The sequence below is a fragment of the Schistocerca nitens genome, chromosome 1 (assembly GCF_023898315.1).
Source record: "Schistocerca nitens isolate TAMUIC-IGC-003100 chromosome 1, iqSchNite1.1, whole genome shotgun sequence".
Lineage (NCBI taxonomy): Eukaryota > Metazoa > Arthropoda > Insecta > Orthoptera > Acrididae > Schistocerca > Schistocerca nitens.
This window is the reverse complement of record NC_064614.1, coordinates 95,568,115-95,582,025: the sequence shown is the minus strand read 5'-3', so window position 1 is coordinate 95,582,025 and position 13,911 is coordinate 95,568,115.

The window sequence follows — 13,911 nt, the reverse complement described above, 5'->3', positions numbered from 1 at the left end:
TATGGATTTAAATAACTAATTGAATGATTGTTATGTACTGTAAATGACGTGGTCCATAGTTAGAGTACATAGGGTTGAATGTAAAAGACGTGGGAAAGCCCCCCAAATACGGAAGTAGCCTGGAAGTGTGGAAAAGGTGTGGTTGGTGCGCAAATGGCAAATCGTCCTTTGTGAAGGGTAAGGAGTCTGGGCTGAGCAGTGCTGAGGTTAACATTTCGTTAGCAGTAGCGGATAGCTATGGCTCATAATCCTGGAGTTTTGAGGCCATAAGAGCTTAAGGGCAATATTTATGGGCCTCGGATGCTGCATTTGATGATACCATTACCATGGCATGGTTTTTGGCCCTATAAAAATATAATTCGTCAGCGAAGAAGGTATGTAACAGGGCAAGGCCAACAGTATTGCTATGGTTGCATCGCCGCCAGGTTAACACACACTGCAAGTTGCGCCACCAGTTCCATCAGCCTTCCGCTAAATTGTTTATATTTGGCACTCTGTAAATGGACCAAGTATTTATGAAATTTGGTTAATTTTATAATAATAGTCATGGTGTTATTAAAAACTCTATCTTACACCCGTGATTACCCCAAATCACAAACCTGGACAGGAATCCTATTCTAGTGAATTTAATTCTGAGTGTCCTAATTTATTATGAGAAAATAGTTGAACTTGAATTTGATGTTGTGTTGTCATTTGCAGAGACAATTATACTTTTTAGTAGGTCAAAAAGACTGCTTATGAAAGCACTTTTGTTATTTAAATAGTTAAAGTTTGTTGTGCTTTACTTAATTAATAATTAATTATAAGAATACTTATTATTTCTCTAACATACTGGTGTAGTTTTTTTTATGAATATGGTTCTTCAAACCATGAACTAGGCTAGTTAGTTATTGAAGGAATGGAAAGGCTCCTTCAGAGCCAGTGTAGTTAGATTTGCCTTATGTCTGGTTGCATTAGAGTTTAAGGAAGAACTATTTACTGTGCTATCTATTCTAAGGCACGTTGGTTAATGCACAGGCATAGATACCGTGTACTAAGCAATGAAGCTATAGATTATGATCATTAGCAAACCCCTTGAGTTAAATTCAGAATCATTTCAAGCTTTTCCCTGTTCAGTATTGTTACTAGTTTCATGTGTGTCGGTAATCGGTTTTATAAACTGTTGCACCTTGTTCAATTAAGTTACGTGTTGTTGAGAGGCGTATGTTACTAATCACTATTTCATTGGACATTTGTTTGTTAGTAAAGCTTTTATCTGCAAGGTTAGGTTACCGTGTTGTAGTATGAACAGATTTAAGGAAAGAGTTTAGTGTGTGTGTATCAAGGAAAGTTAGGCAAGCCTTAATACTGCCCTCTGCTTTATCATTTTCCTTGACCCAAGAATGACTAATTATGCTGGCGACCGGTTTTAATATGTCATGTTACAACTTGCTTTTGTGGTGGGAGAACGACTGTTCCAGGCCCACCGTTTACTATTGTTTATGCTCTGCTGGAGTGCTTCGGAATTGAATCCCAGTTTTATTGTTCTGTTTCCATTAGGTTATCTCACCGTCACATCTCAAAAATTCCTCGCAGAGGGGTATAACGCTAGCATCGATTGCCATTTGAGGTCGTCAGTGGTACCGTTACACGGCGAGAGGCAAAAGTCAATACAAGTTCATGCATCTGTATAAAGATCTATGCACGAAGCTTATGCACGAAGCTTACAACAAATACCGCGGTCATACCTTAGCAACAGATCTCGCCGAGAAACCGAGAAAATTCCGGTCGTACGTAAAATCGCTAAGTGGGTCTAAGGTTTGTATCCAGTCACTCGTTGACCAGTCTGGTGTGGCAGTAGAAAATAACAAAACGAAAGCCGAAGTTTTAAATGTCGCATGCCGGAAATCGTCCACGCAGGACATTCGTACGAACAATCGTTTGACCGCAACTGGAAGACTTGGAAACAAGTAAGTCGCCAAGTGCGGATGGAATCCCAATTCGGTTTTATTAAGAGAACTCTATGGCACTGGCCCCTTACTTAGCTTGCAATTATCGCGAATCTCTCGCCGAGCGCTAAGTCCCAAGCATCTGGAAAAAATTTAGGTGACTCCTGTACATCAGAAGGGTAAAAAAATGAACCCGCAAAATTACAGACCAGTATCATTGCCATCGGTCTGCTGCTGAACATATCCTCAGTTCGAATATAATAAATTTCCTGTCTGCAAATTAGCACGGTGTTAGAAAGAATCCCTCTTGCTGAACTCAGGTTGACCTTATCTCATATGAGATGAGGGGCAAAAGGCGGATTCCATAGTCCTAGATTTTCGTAAAACATTTGAAAGGTGCCCAAAGTGAATAATGTTAAGAAAGGTAAAAGCAGTCGAAATGGGTTACCAGGTGTTTGAGTGGCTCTAAGACTTCTTATGTATCAGAGCCCAGTATTTTGTTCTCGAGGGCGAGTGTTCATCAGAGACACAGGTATCGTCAGGAGTGCCCCTGGGAACGTTGATAAGACCGCTGTTGTATTCTGTATACATAAGTGATCTGGCGGCCAGGGTAAGCATCAGACTGCGTCTGTTTGGTGATGATGCTATATTGTAGGGGAAAGTGGCACCGTTGAGTGACTGCGGGAGGATATAAAATGACTTAGTCAAACTTTGTAGTTGGTGTGATGAATGGCAGCTACACTATGTGATCAAAGGTATCCGGACACCTGGTTAAAAATGACTTACAAGTTCGTGGCACCCTCCATCGGTAATGCTGGAATTTAATATGGTGTTGGCCCATCCTTAGCCTTGATGACAGCTTCCACTATCGCAAACATACGTTCAATCAGGTGGTGGAAGGTTTCTTGGGGAATGGCAGCTGATCCTTCATGGAGTGCTGCAATGAGGAGAGGTATCAATGTCGGTCGGTGAGGCCTGACACGAAGTCGGCGTTCCACAACATCCCAAAGGTGTTCTATGGGACGCAGGTCAAGATCCTGTGTAGGCCAGCCCGTTACAGGGATGTTATTGTCGTGTAACTAGTCCGCCACAGGCTGTGCATTGTGAACAGGTGCTCGATCGTGTTGAAAAGATGCAATAAAAAAAGTGGTTCAAATGTCTCTGAGCACTATGGGACTTAACTTCTGAGATCATCAGTCCCCTAGAACTTAGAAGTACTTAAACCTAACTCACCTAAGGACATCACACACATCCATGCCCGAGGCAGGGTTCGAACCTGCGACCGTAGCGGTCGCTCGGCATGCGTCCATGACGGTTCTCACCGATAAGACTTTAAAATAACAAGTCTTGTTTTGCATCTATTTACTGTTTCTTTATTCATTCTAATTTTATTCTTTGCCCATATTTGGTGCTTTTCACTACATCTGCTCTCTCTTTACAACTGTTATTTAATTTCGCTGTCACCGGTAGCGCCTCTTTTCCTGGTTTTCTCTTTTAGAGCTGACTTTCTTTTGTGGCTGTCTTCTTCGTTCCGCCTGTTTCAACTTTTGACTCTGGTCACTATTTTGACCAAATATTACATCATGACTGTAAATGATGAGACATCCAGTGTACTCAACCATTGACTGTAAATGATTTGAAAATAAGTAATTAACTATTGTACCTAAATTTTGCTTCTGTCAGTTAGGTCATTTGTGTATGCTGTTATATTCTTCTACCTAGAAACTTGCAGTTCTAATGTTTATGTAGTTTTATAGTTTTTGTAACTCTTAGTTCGCTCATGTGCTATTCTTCTTTATTTAGATATACCTGAAGACGAAACCCTAACGTTGCGAAACTCGGTAGTATTACTAAAGGATCATACAATAACTGTTTGCGGCTTATTTTTCAAGAGTTCGTACCCTTAGCTGCGGATGCGCATATATTTGGAACGTCTCTTCTTTGTATTGTAATCTATGCTAGGTTAGAATGTTTCCGTCGAAGAGACGGATATTTAAAAAAAAATGTTTCCTCGTGTAGTGTTTGGTATTCTTTTCTTTCTTCCAAATTACGTTACGTTCACAGGAATCAGTGCTTAGGCAGTGCTTAAACCGGTGCAAGGATATCATGTTGCAGCAAGTAACAGCAAGTAACAGAAGGCAGTGCTATTTTATCGCCAGTCTTCAAAGCTGTGTTCCTCTACAGTCTCTGGAGGACCCGGAACACTGAAGCAACGAGTGAATGGGCACATGCTCCTTTGTGTTATCTCGAGGGAACTCTCCTGGAAAGAACCCAGTTTGTAATGTAAGCGATGGGCGTTACGTTCGAGGCGTTGTTCAAAGAATAACAGATAAGCTGATTCCTCATGATGCGCGCTTAAATTTTAACGTAATGTTAAAATACCGCTAGTGGCACTGAAACCTGATCAAGGCGTATCACAATAGACTTTAGGAAATCGATAAGCTGTAACATCATGTGTTGAAAGAAATGGAAGGTTACTAAATAACATAAGAAAACATGGAGGAATTACATGGATTTCGTATAGCTGACGATCGGAAGGCACGGAAAATTTTACAGTGCAGTGAACAGTTATACTGTTTTACTGAACTCTACAGAAAAAATCACACACTAATCACGTGCCTTTACCCGACTCGGTTATCACCAGTAACAATCATCAATATTTTTAAAACATTTCAATAACTTGGTACGAAATGACAGTACAAGTAATAATCATTAAAAGTTAAACATCAAATGCAGCATTAAAACGTTTAACACTTCAGGCTATATAACGATGTGATGCAACCAGTAACGCCAGTTCAGTTTTAAACACTGCAATAGTACATTCACTTTTGCAATATGTAACTTTCAGAGCATATTAATTACAACGACATTCTTCATTTAGAATGCTTCAGTATATTTTTCATTAATCAGTACATCGGAAAATGTTTGTGAGCGAAAACTAAAACCTATTATGGCGTAATTATTGTGTATTTTAGTAGATGAAGAAACTATTTTACAACGATCCAAATCAAGGTGCACTCATGTTCGGAAAAAAAGAACAGAACACCTTGAACGACTAGATATAGGACGCTCATATTCACAGGACATGTACATTATTATGTTCTGCAGAAATAATTAGCATTTCAGTCACCTCGGTTCAGCATGTACCCTGTTGCCTAGTAGGCACAGGGTCCGCCATGGGCCCTGATAACTTGTTCCAAGTGTAACGGCATCGACTCGTATAAGGCGCGAATGGCATCCGGCGGTATACCAGCCATGCTGGATTCATCTCGTTCCAAAATTGATGTGTGGTAGTTGGGATTGGGTCGCAGTGCTACACCCGTCGTTTCACCATGTCCGACACGCTTCCGATTGGTGGCAAGTCTGCTGACATGGCGGGCCAGGGAAAAATGTTGACAACCTGCGACACCAAGAAGGCACGTGTTCCTGCAGTAACATGTGGTCATGCATTGTATTGCTGAAAAATGGCAGCTTGGGTGTTGTACAGAAAGGGTATGGCTACGGGTCGCAGGACACCATTCGCTTAGGTCACACTGATCACAATGCCCTGGACACGCATCAACTGTGATTTGTGGTTGTACCCAATAGCACCCCATACCACAAGGCCATGAGTTGGAGCTGTATGTCTTGTGATAATGCCTGCGGCGAACCAAAATGCGGCCATCATTTTCGAACAAACAGAATCTGAATTCGTTCGAAAACACTATCTGGTGCTATCCCTATCCCCAGTGACGTCGTTCCATACACTACTGCCGTCTAGCATGTTTCTGAACATTCGTCAAAAGTAGGCGGAGAAGTGCACGACACGCACGTAACCCATACCTTAATAAACGGCGATGGACTGTCACCCCTGACAGTATACGAAGTCTTACACTGTTCCACTGCTGCGCCAGAGCCGAGGACGACGCAGATCTGTCCTGAAATGCCATTCGGATCAAGTGTCGATCTTCTTGGCGGGGGGGGGGGGGGGGGGGGGGGGCGTCTGGGTGGTGCGGTCTGACCTATCTCGTCATTCTACGGCCTTCCGTGAACCATTCTCCACACGCCCGTTGCACTAACGAAACACTTGGTACCACACGAGCAGCAGTTTCCCGGATGGATGCATCACATTCTGTCATGTCAGTAATGCGCCCTCTTTCAGACTCACTGCTTTGACGGTACGTTCCGGGCATACGTCTACGAGACATCCTGCACGTCTGCTCAAGTCGGTTATAGCGACAACCAGAGGAGCAGGCACATTTTGCGGGCAGGTGTTGTTGTACCGCGATATCGATGTTGGCTTTGAATCCGAGGGTCGACGTGGTTCAAATGCTAATCGTTTCTGCAGAACATACTAATGTACATGTCCTGTGAATATGAACGTCCTATATCTAGTCGTCCAAGGTGTTCTGTTTATTTCTGAACATGAATGTATATGTCGCATTAAAAACCGGATACCTGCTAGTCGCTCGCAGTGATCAAGCAGCTGAGTTATCCGAGCAAGCCTCACGTTCTAAGATTTTCCACTCCCTCTCGTCACTGTAGGTTTCAGGGATGGAACTAAGTCTCAGTGTGCCACATATAGTCAACACTACGTAAAACGAGTAAAAAAGTGGAATAACTCGATCTAAGTGACAATTCAGAGGCTGTGTCTAAGCCTGTCTCCTATATTACACAATGCTTTCATAGGTACTGCTGTCACGGTCGAGGGCCGGGAGGGGAGGGGATGGGGATGGCTAATTAACGATTTGCGTTGATCTGTGATGCGTGTTCAAATGGCACATTCAGTTGTGCACTGGGCACGAAACGAATGCTTCTAGATCCTAATAGCTGACCTCCGCACAATTTATCTCGTCATTTACTGGCGTTTCAAGAGCAGTGGTAAATATTTTAGGGTGTGGTAGAATAAACTAATTCAAAAATGCTTCAAATGGCTCTGAGCACTATGGGACTTAACTTCTGAGGTCATCAGTCCCCTAGAACTTAGAACTACTTAAACCTAACTAACCTAAGGACATCACACACACCCATGCCCGAGGCAGGATTCGAACCTGCGACCGTAGCGGTCGCGCGGTTCCAGACTGTAGCGCCTAGAACCGCTCGGCCACCCGGCCGGCTAAACTAATTCAAAAAAATTACATGTAACGTGTCCAGTTGTTATTAGTTACAGAGATACAACTGTCAGAATGTAACCCAAACAGTCACAGAATGTGTTAAACAACGGCAAATGATTTTCACAGTTGAATTTCATTAATTACGCCGAGTTCAATAAACTTTCGAATCCTCTTGACAAAACCACGTGTAGTTCTTCTAAGGTCATCTTGTAGTCCCTTCGTGAAGGCACTACTGTTCATAAGCCGAACGATCAATTCGTCTCTGGCGTTTACTTTTTCTTTGTAGATGTCGCTTCTCAAACACACCCAAAGGGAAAATTCTAAAGGGATAAAGTCGGGGGTCGTTGTTAACCAGAAAGCGTGACAAATTCTGTCGATCTATGTCCCGGAAAATGTTAGGCTTAATTAGGTGTTACCTGACGACTACAATGTGCTGGCACCCTGTCATAATCGAAGAACACGTCCATGCTTCTAGACAAAGAAACATCTTTCGATCATACTCGAAGCTCGTTTTCAAGAAAGTCTAAGTAGCGGAGACCTACAAGACGATGCGGTAACACAACAGGTCTAATCAACTTATTCTGTGTGATATCACACCACACGTTTACAGAGAAACGCTCTTGAAAATATGTCTCCATTAAGGCATTCGGGCTTCCGACGGACCATCGATGTGTCTTACGAGTGTTATTGAATGAAGCCGCCATGAATGGACGTGGTTTCAACAGTAAACAGTATTTATGGATTTAGTCATCCCTTTGCAACTAGCCAATAACAAATTTCCGGTCTGAAACTTCCTGGCAGATTAAAACTGTGTTCCCGACCGAGATTCGAACTCGGAACCTTTCCAAAGGTCCCGAGTTCGAGTCTCGGTCGGGCACACAGTTTTAATCTGCCAGGAAGTTTCATATCAGCGCACACTCCGCTGCACAGTGAAAATCTCATTCTGGAAACATCCCCCAGGCTGTGGCTAAGCCATGTCTCCGCAATATCCTTTCTTTCAGGAGTGCTAGTTCTGCAATGTTCGCAGGAGAGCTTCTGTAAAGTTTGGAAGGTAGGAGACGAGGTACTGGCAGAAGTAAAGCTGTGAGTACCGGGCGTGAGTCGTGCTTCGGTAGCTCAGTTGGTAGAGCACTTGCCCGCGGAAGGCAAAGGTCCCGAGTTCGAGTCTCAGTCGGGCACACAGTTTTAATCTGCCAGGAAGTTTCATATCAGCGCACACTCCGCTGCAGCGTGAAAATCTCATTCTGAAATTTCCGGTCGTTTACCTAACGTCTTTCTCGAAGATGCTGGATGTGGTGTAAATTGCAAGGATAGCGGCTGCGCATACTTAATGTTAGCCAAACCCTTGTGCATGTCGTGCCAATACATTTACAAATTTTGCATGTGCTTCTTGAACTACGTTCTGCCAACTAGCTAATATTTTCCATTGCATCCGTACTCCGCTCATTTACACGCTCTGATGAGATATGACTGCTGAGCGCGCATCTCAGCGAAAACAGGAGTGAGCATTCGGAAATCTGGTACTCTGTGATTAGGAAATCGTCTACAGAGTTCTCTACAAGCTGGAACAACAGCCTTTGTATTACAAAGCCTGTCCGCCAATTCCATGTTGGACGTGCAGCATGCTTAAACGAGACGATAGAACTAGCCAACAAGTCACAATCATAGTTGAAAATTTCGGTTTTGTAAACTCAAGCACAACTTAACAATTTAAACTTCAAAATAGAAATGACAACCGCTAAATATACCCATAAGAGACTAACGGGCGAAATTAAACCGTCGTAACTTGACATGTCTCCGTAATTAATATAAATTATACATATTTTATACGTATCCTGGAGATCCAAGTTCTAAACCTAGGCAGGGATGGGGACTTTTCTCTACCCAGTCCATCGAGGGTGGTCTCAGCTCCGCTCAGTTTGGAGTCAGAATGAGTACTGGCGACTTTTCCGGGAGAGGGGGTGAGGGGGGGAGGGGAGGGAGAGGAGGAAGGCCACCACTCCACCCCCTCATAGTGACGCAACGAATGGAAAGGCTGATCCTGGCGTTAAACGGATAGTACTGTTACAGGATCGTGCCACAGACTTATCTAACATCACCGAATTCTTAAATATGCACTCTTCATTATGGAACACCCTGTGTAAGCAACACAATAGAAAATTCCAATTTATTGGAAGCCTCCGTTTCAATTGAAACATCTACACTACTAAATAAATTGCACCATCAGAACAGCCAGTCACATTTTTACTAAGCTATTGTGCAGTTCAGATCCCGATCGTTACCATAGACAACCTTTCCGTGAATTATAGCTTCTTTTTCTTTAATTTCCTTAGTACCATCTGCACGAAACAATTAGGTTATTCAAATGAACTGCTGGAGTTTTACTCCAAGGAACGCGGACCCGTTTAACGGACGTGTGAGTGTTAAAATATTCGCAGAACACGTGATTCAGAGCACCTCATTAATGTGGAATGGGAAGATAAAGAGGACAGTGGGGCGTGACTTTGCATGCAGGGACGGCTCCCACGGCGGGCGGTTAAGGAACACTTCACTACGTGGTGGTGGTCTTGTTAGATAAAGCGCATTGCTCCGTATGATGAATTTTAGTGCAACATACATAGACCGACGAGATTCGATGCTCGTTTGTCTTAACCACCCATACCGGCCAGCAAATGTGTAACTCTGTTTTATTCGTATCCGTAACTATTTGCCAACGTAAATGTTTAACAGTGAAGGTGTTGCAATGTGTGGTTAGAAACAGCAACATATCAGTCTCAAATTTATTTACAAGTATCCCATTTTTTTCTCCTGTGTGAGCTATTAAAACAATGAATTAAATACGCAACTGAATACTTCATCTTTCAGCCGTGCAATCGGCATATAAATATGGGACCGATGACCATGCAGTTCGGTCGCTTTAAACTTCAAACCCACCACCACCATACAAATATTTCTTTTCCGATATTTCGGCTGCCAACCTACAACCATTTTCAAGATGTATCGGCGAGTGAATTAAAACCACACTATGGCTTCAATTCAGTCGGAGACTCACATTGCAGATGTTTGTACGATTATCAGAAAAAATATCGGAAGCTGAAATATTGCTGCTCGGGAAGCACACCCGAAAGATGATGCAATATTCACTTCGCTGCGAAAACTTACAGAAACACAGAGCTGAAGTTATTGAATCTGGTACAAAGACCGTCTGCATTTTAGTAACCATTCATTTGTGCTTTCCCATAGTACACTGCCAGGTAAAAATAACTGAAGCATACAGAGGACATGATCAGATGTCGATGTAAATTTGTTCATGGACACACTGTCAGCAGGTATATAAATGATCATAGAGATGCAATTTTCTGTGACGGGCAGGGCGTCCACCAGAGTGCAATAGTGTTGTCCCTGTTTACTGTTTTTGCCAGACCAGGCCAGGACTGATAGGCTACCTGTCAGAGTTTGAAAGGGGTCTCAATGTGGATCCCCTTCCGGCCAGTTGGTCGAATAATGCATTACCCAGATTTGTCGGGCATTTGGATGTTACATTCGCCCAGTGGTGGATTGCATAGGAATCTGAAGGCAGGCATACTTGTTAAGTTTCTGGTCGACCTAGTCTCACCACCACACGGCACAACCACCGGTACTGTGCACCAAGGACATTGAAATCCCCTTTATATATGCTTCTCCTGTCAGAAAACAAATAAAGGAGCCTCTGTTTTATGAAACGTCATCCTACACCATTGGTCGCTGACTAACCGGAGCTGGTTTAGGGAATTACTGTTCCATGTCTAAGCTGCAATCAACACCATAAACAAGCGGCCTTATTTACGGTGGTGCCGCATACTGTTCAGCGATGATTGGCGATTCTGCACTACCCTGGATGTTCATCGTCAGCGAGTATAGCGGCAGTCTGGGGAGAGGTTCTATTCTTCTAATGTTTCCTAGAGGCAGAACAGTTCTACTCCTGGCGTCGTAATGTGGGAAGCCATCGTATATGACTACAGGTAGATTCAGAAAAAGAATCATTTCTAGACTGTGATGGAGAAAGTTGGAAATGGCATCCCAATAATATATTTATCCTCGGCTCCTTTTGCAGTATGATATATGGCTGTCATACGTGCAATCACAACGCAAGAGCATCTGTGAAAAGAAAATAGACTTTAGTTCCTCAATAGGGGCATCTGTGTTGTAGGTAGCTGTAGGGAAAACAATGATCGACTGTTCTGGCTTCGTAAAGTTAACCTACATGACCTAGCTGAGCTGCTACTGCAAATGGTTGAAAGCAAGGAGGAAGTTTAGCCACCATTCTTCTCAGGGGCATACAGCTGTACTGTGTTGTTAAATATGATGGCATTCTCTTGGGTAAAATATTCCAGAGGTGAAACAGACCCATTCGGATCACCAGTTGGCGTTGTCATTATGAGTATAAACGAAACTGTTATTCTATGGGTCGGAGAGTGGAATGTTGGATGTCTAAGTGACTGGATGGGCTAGACAATTTATAGACGAAATGGATGTGTTGAACTTAAATATAGTGAGTATTAATGAAGTTCGGTGACAGGGTTTCTGGTCAGATGAGGAGGGAGTCTCGATCCGGCACACAGTTTTAATCTGCCAGGAAGTTTCAGTAGTTACTTCATTCGCAGACTATTAATTATATCTATTATGAGTAGTATGTGTTTATATCGATTATTACCATTAAATATGCAACGCACAAACAAACCATTAATTTTTACTTTACCCTGGGGAGCAGGTCAGGTACTGAAAGGTGGGCCTATGGACGCAAAACGGTTTGTCTGTACTGACAACTCCCAGGGGGAGATGTGGATTCTCACCAGATTTGTTGGTTATGAACTCAAGATTAAAACTAAAGAAACTGCAAAAATGTAGGAAATTAAAGTGACTGGATCTGGATAAACTGATGGAGCCAGAAGGTGTTGAGAGTTTCAAAGGGAACGTTAGGCAACATTTGACTGAAATTTGGAGAAGGAATATAATAGAAGACGAATGGGTAGCTTTTAGACACGAAATACTGAAGGCAGCGTAAGTAAAATACGTGAAAAGATAAGTTCTAATAGGTATCCCCGAATGGCACAGCAGATATTGATGTAAAAGGCGAAAGAAGAAAATATACAAATGCATCAAATGAAGGGCGAAACGGAATACAGACGCCTAAAATACGAGATTGGCAGAAAGTGCAAACTGGCTGAGCAGGAATCTCAAAGAGACAGCTGCGACGCTGTGGAACCAAGCTTGACTAGAGGAAAGATAAATGATGCCTACAGTAAAATTAAAAAGAAAGTATATTGAGCAAAGATAAGCAGTTTTGTGATAATGAAGTGCTCAAATGGAAAACCAATACTAAACGAATCCGAAAGGTGGAAGGAGTAAATATAGGAGCTATGCAAGTAAATTAAATTGAAGATTACATTGTAGAAAGGGACGAGTGAGAAAATGAAGATGCAATGAAAGATATGGTACTGTGCCAGGAGTTTGACAGTGCACTGAAAGTGAAAGAAAGATTCTGGAATAGATGACATTCCCTCAGAACTAAAATCGCCTGGAAAGACAACCATGAAAAAACTATTCCACCTGCTGTGCAAGAAACTTGAGACAGACTAAATACCATCAGACGTCAACAACATTGTAATAATTTCTAATCCAAAGAAGGCAGCTACTGACAGGTCTGAATCCTACCGAACCATCAATTTGAGAAGTCAGAGTTTAAAATACTGACACGATTTACTTAGATAAGAATGGAAACACTGGTTGAAGTGTTCAAGAGAAGATAAACTCAAGAAAGAGAAACCTATATTCTTAATATTTGTAGGTTTACAGAATGCTGTTGACAGTGTTGATGTGCATACATTCTTTGAAATTCTGAAGGTATCAGGGATCCTTAATAAAAAGCAAAAAGTTGTCAACAATTTGTACAGAAACCAGATGGTTTGAAGGATATGAAAAGGGAGGATTGATTTAGAAGATAGTGAGCATTATAGGCCCTCCCCGGTGTTATTTAATCCGTACTTTGAGCAAGCAGTAAAGGAAACCATGAGGAAAACTGGAAAGGGACATGGAGCTGAGGAAAAAAAATAACTTTTAAGTTTGTCAAAGTAATTAGAGAGGAGAAAGGATATGGAAGAACAGTTGAACGAAATGGATATTTACTTGAAAGGAGATTAAAAGATGAATATCAATAAAAGTAAAACAAGGGCAATGGAATGTAGCTGAATTAAATCAGACGATGCTGAGGGAATGAGATTAGGAAAACGGGCACTAAGAGATAGAGACAAGTTTTGCTGTTTGGCGTAACTAAATAGCTGACGCTGCTACAAATAAAGAGACTACAAAATAACCATTGCAGTAGCCAGAAAAAACTTCTTCACACTTACAACAAATTTAAATTTTATAAAAATTTTCTCGAAGTACTTTTCTGAAAGACTTACAGGGACTGAAATATAGACGAACGGTTACGGTATTTTTTTTTAACTATGGGACTTAACTTCTGAGGTCATCAGTCCCCTAGAACTTAGAACGACTTAAACCTAACTAACCTAAGGACATCACACACATCCATACCAGACGCAGGATTCGAACCTGCGACCGTAGCGATCGCGCGGTTCCAGACTGTAGCGCCTAGAACTGCTCGGCCACTCCGGCCGGCGAGGTTACGGTATATTGATAATTTTTACATATGGACCGTCTGACAGCGACTGAATAAAATACAATTCTAGTGCGATACGCGTTTCGCCTTTATTTTCTGCAAGGCGTCATCATGGCCTGGAATATGTACATATGTTTGTTATTCAATTTACATTTTGGTGACTGTACCTATAGGTCAAAACAGTTCTGGTGGTTTGCATTTCCTATTAAGTAGTAATGTTTTGAACTGT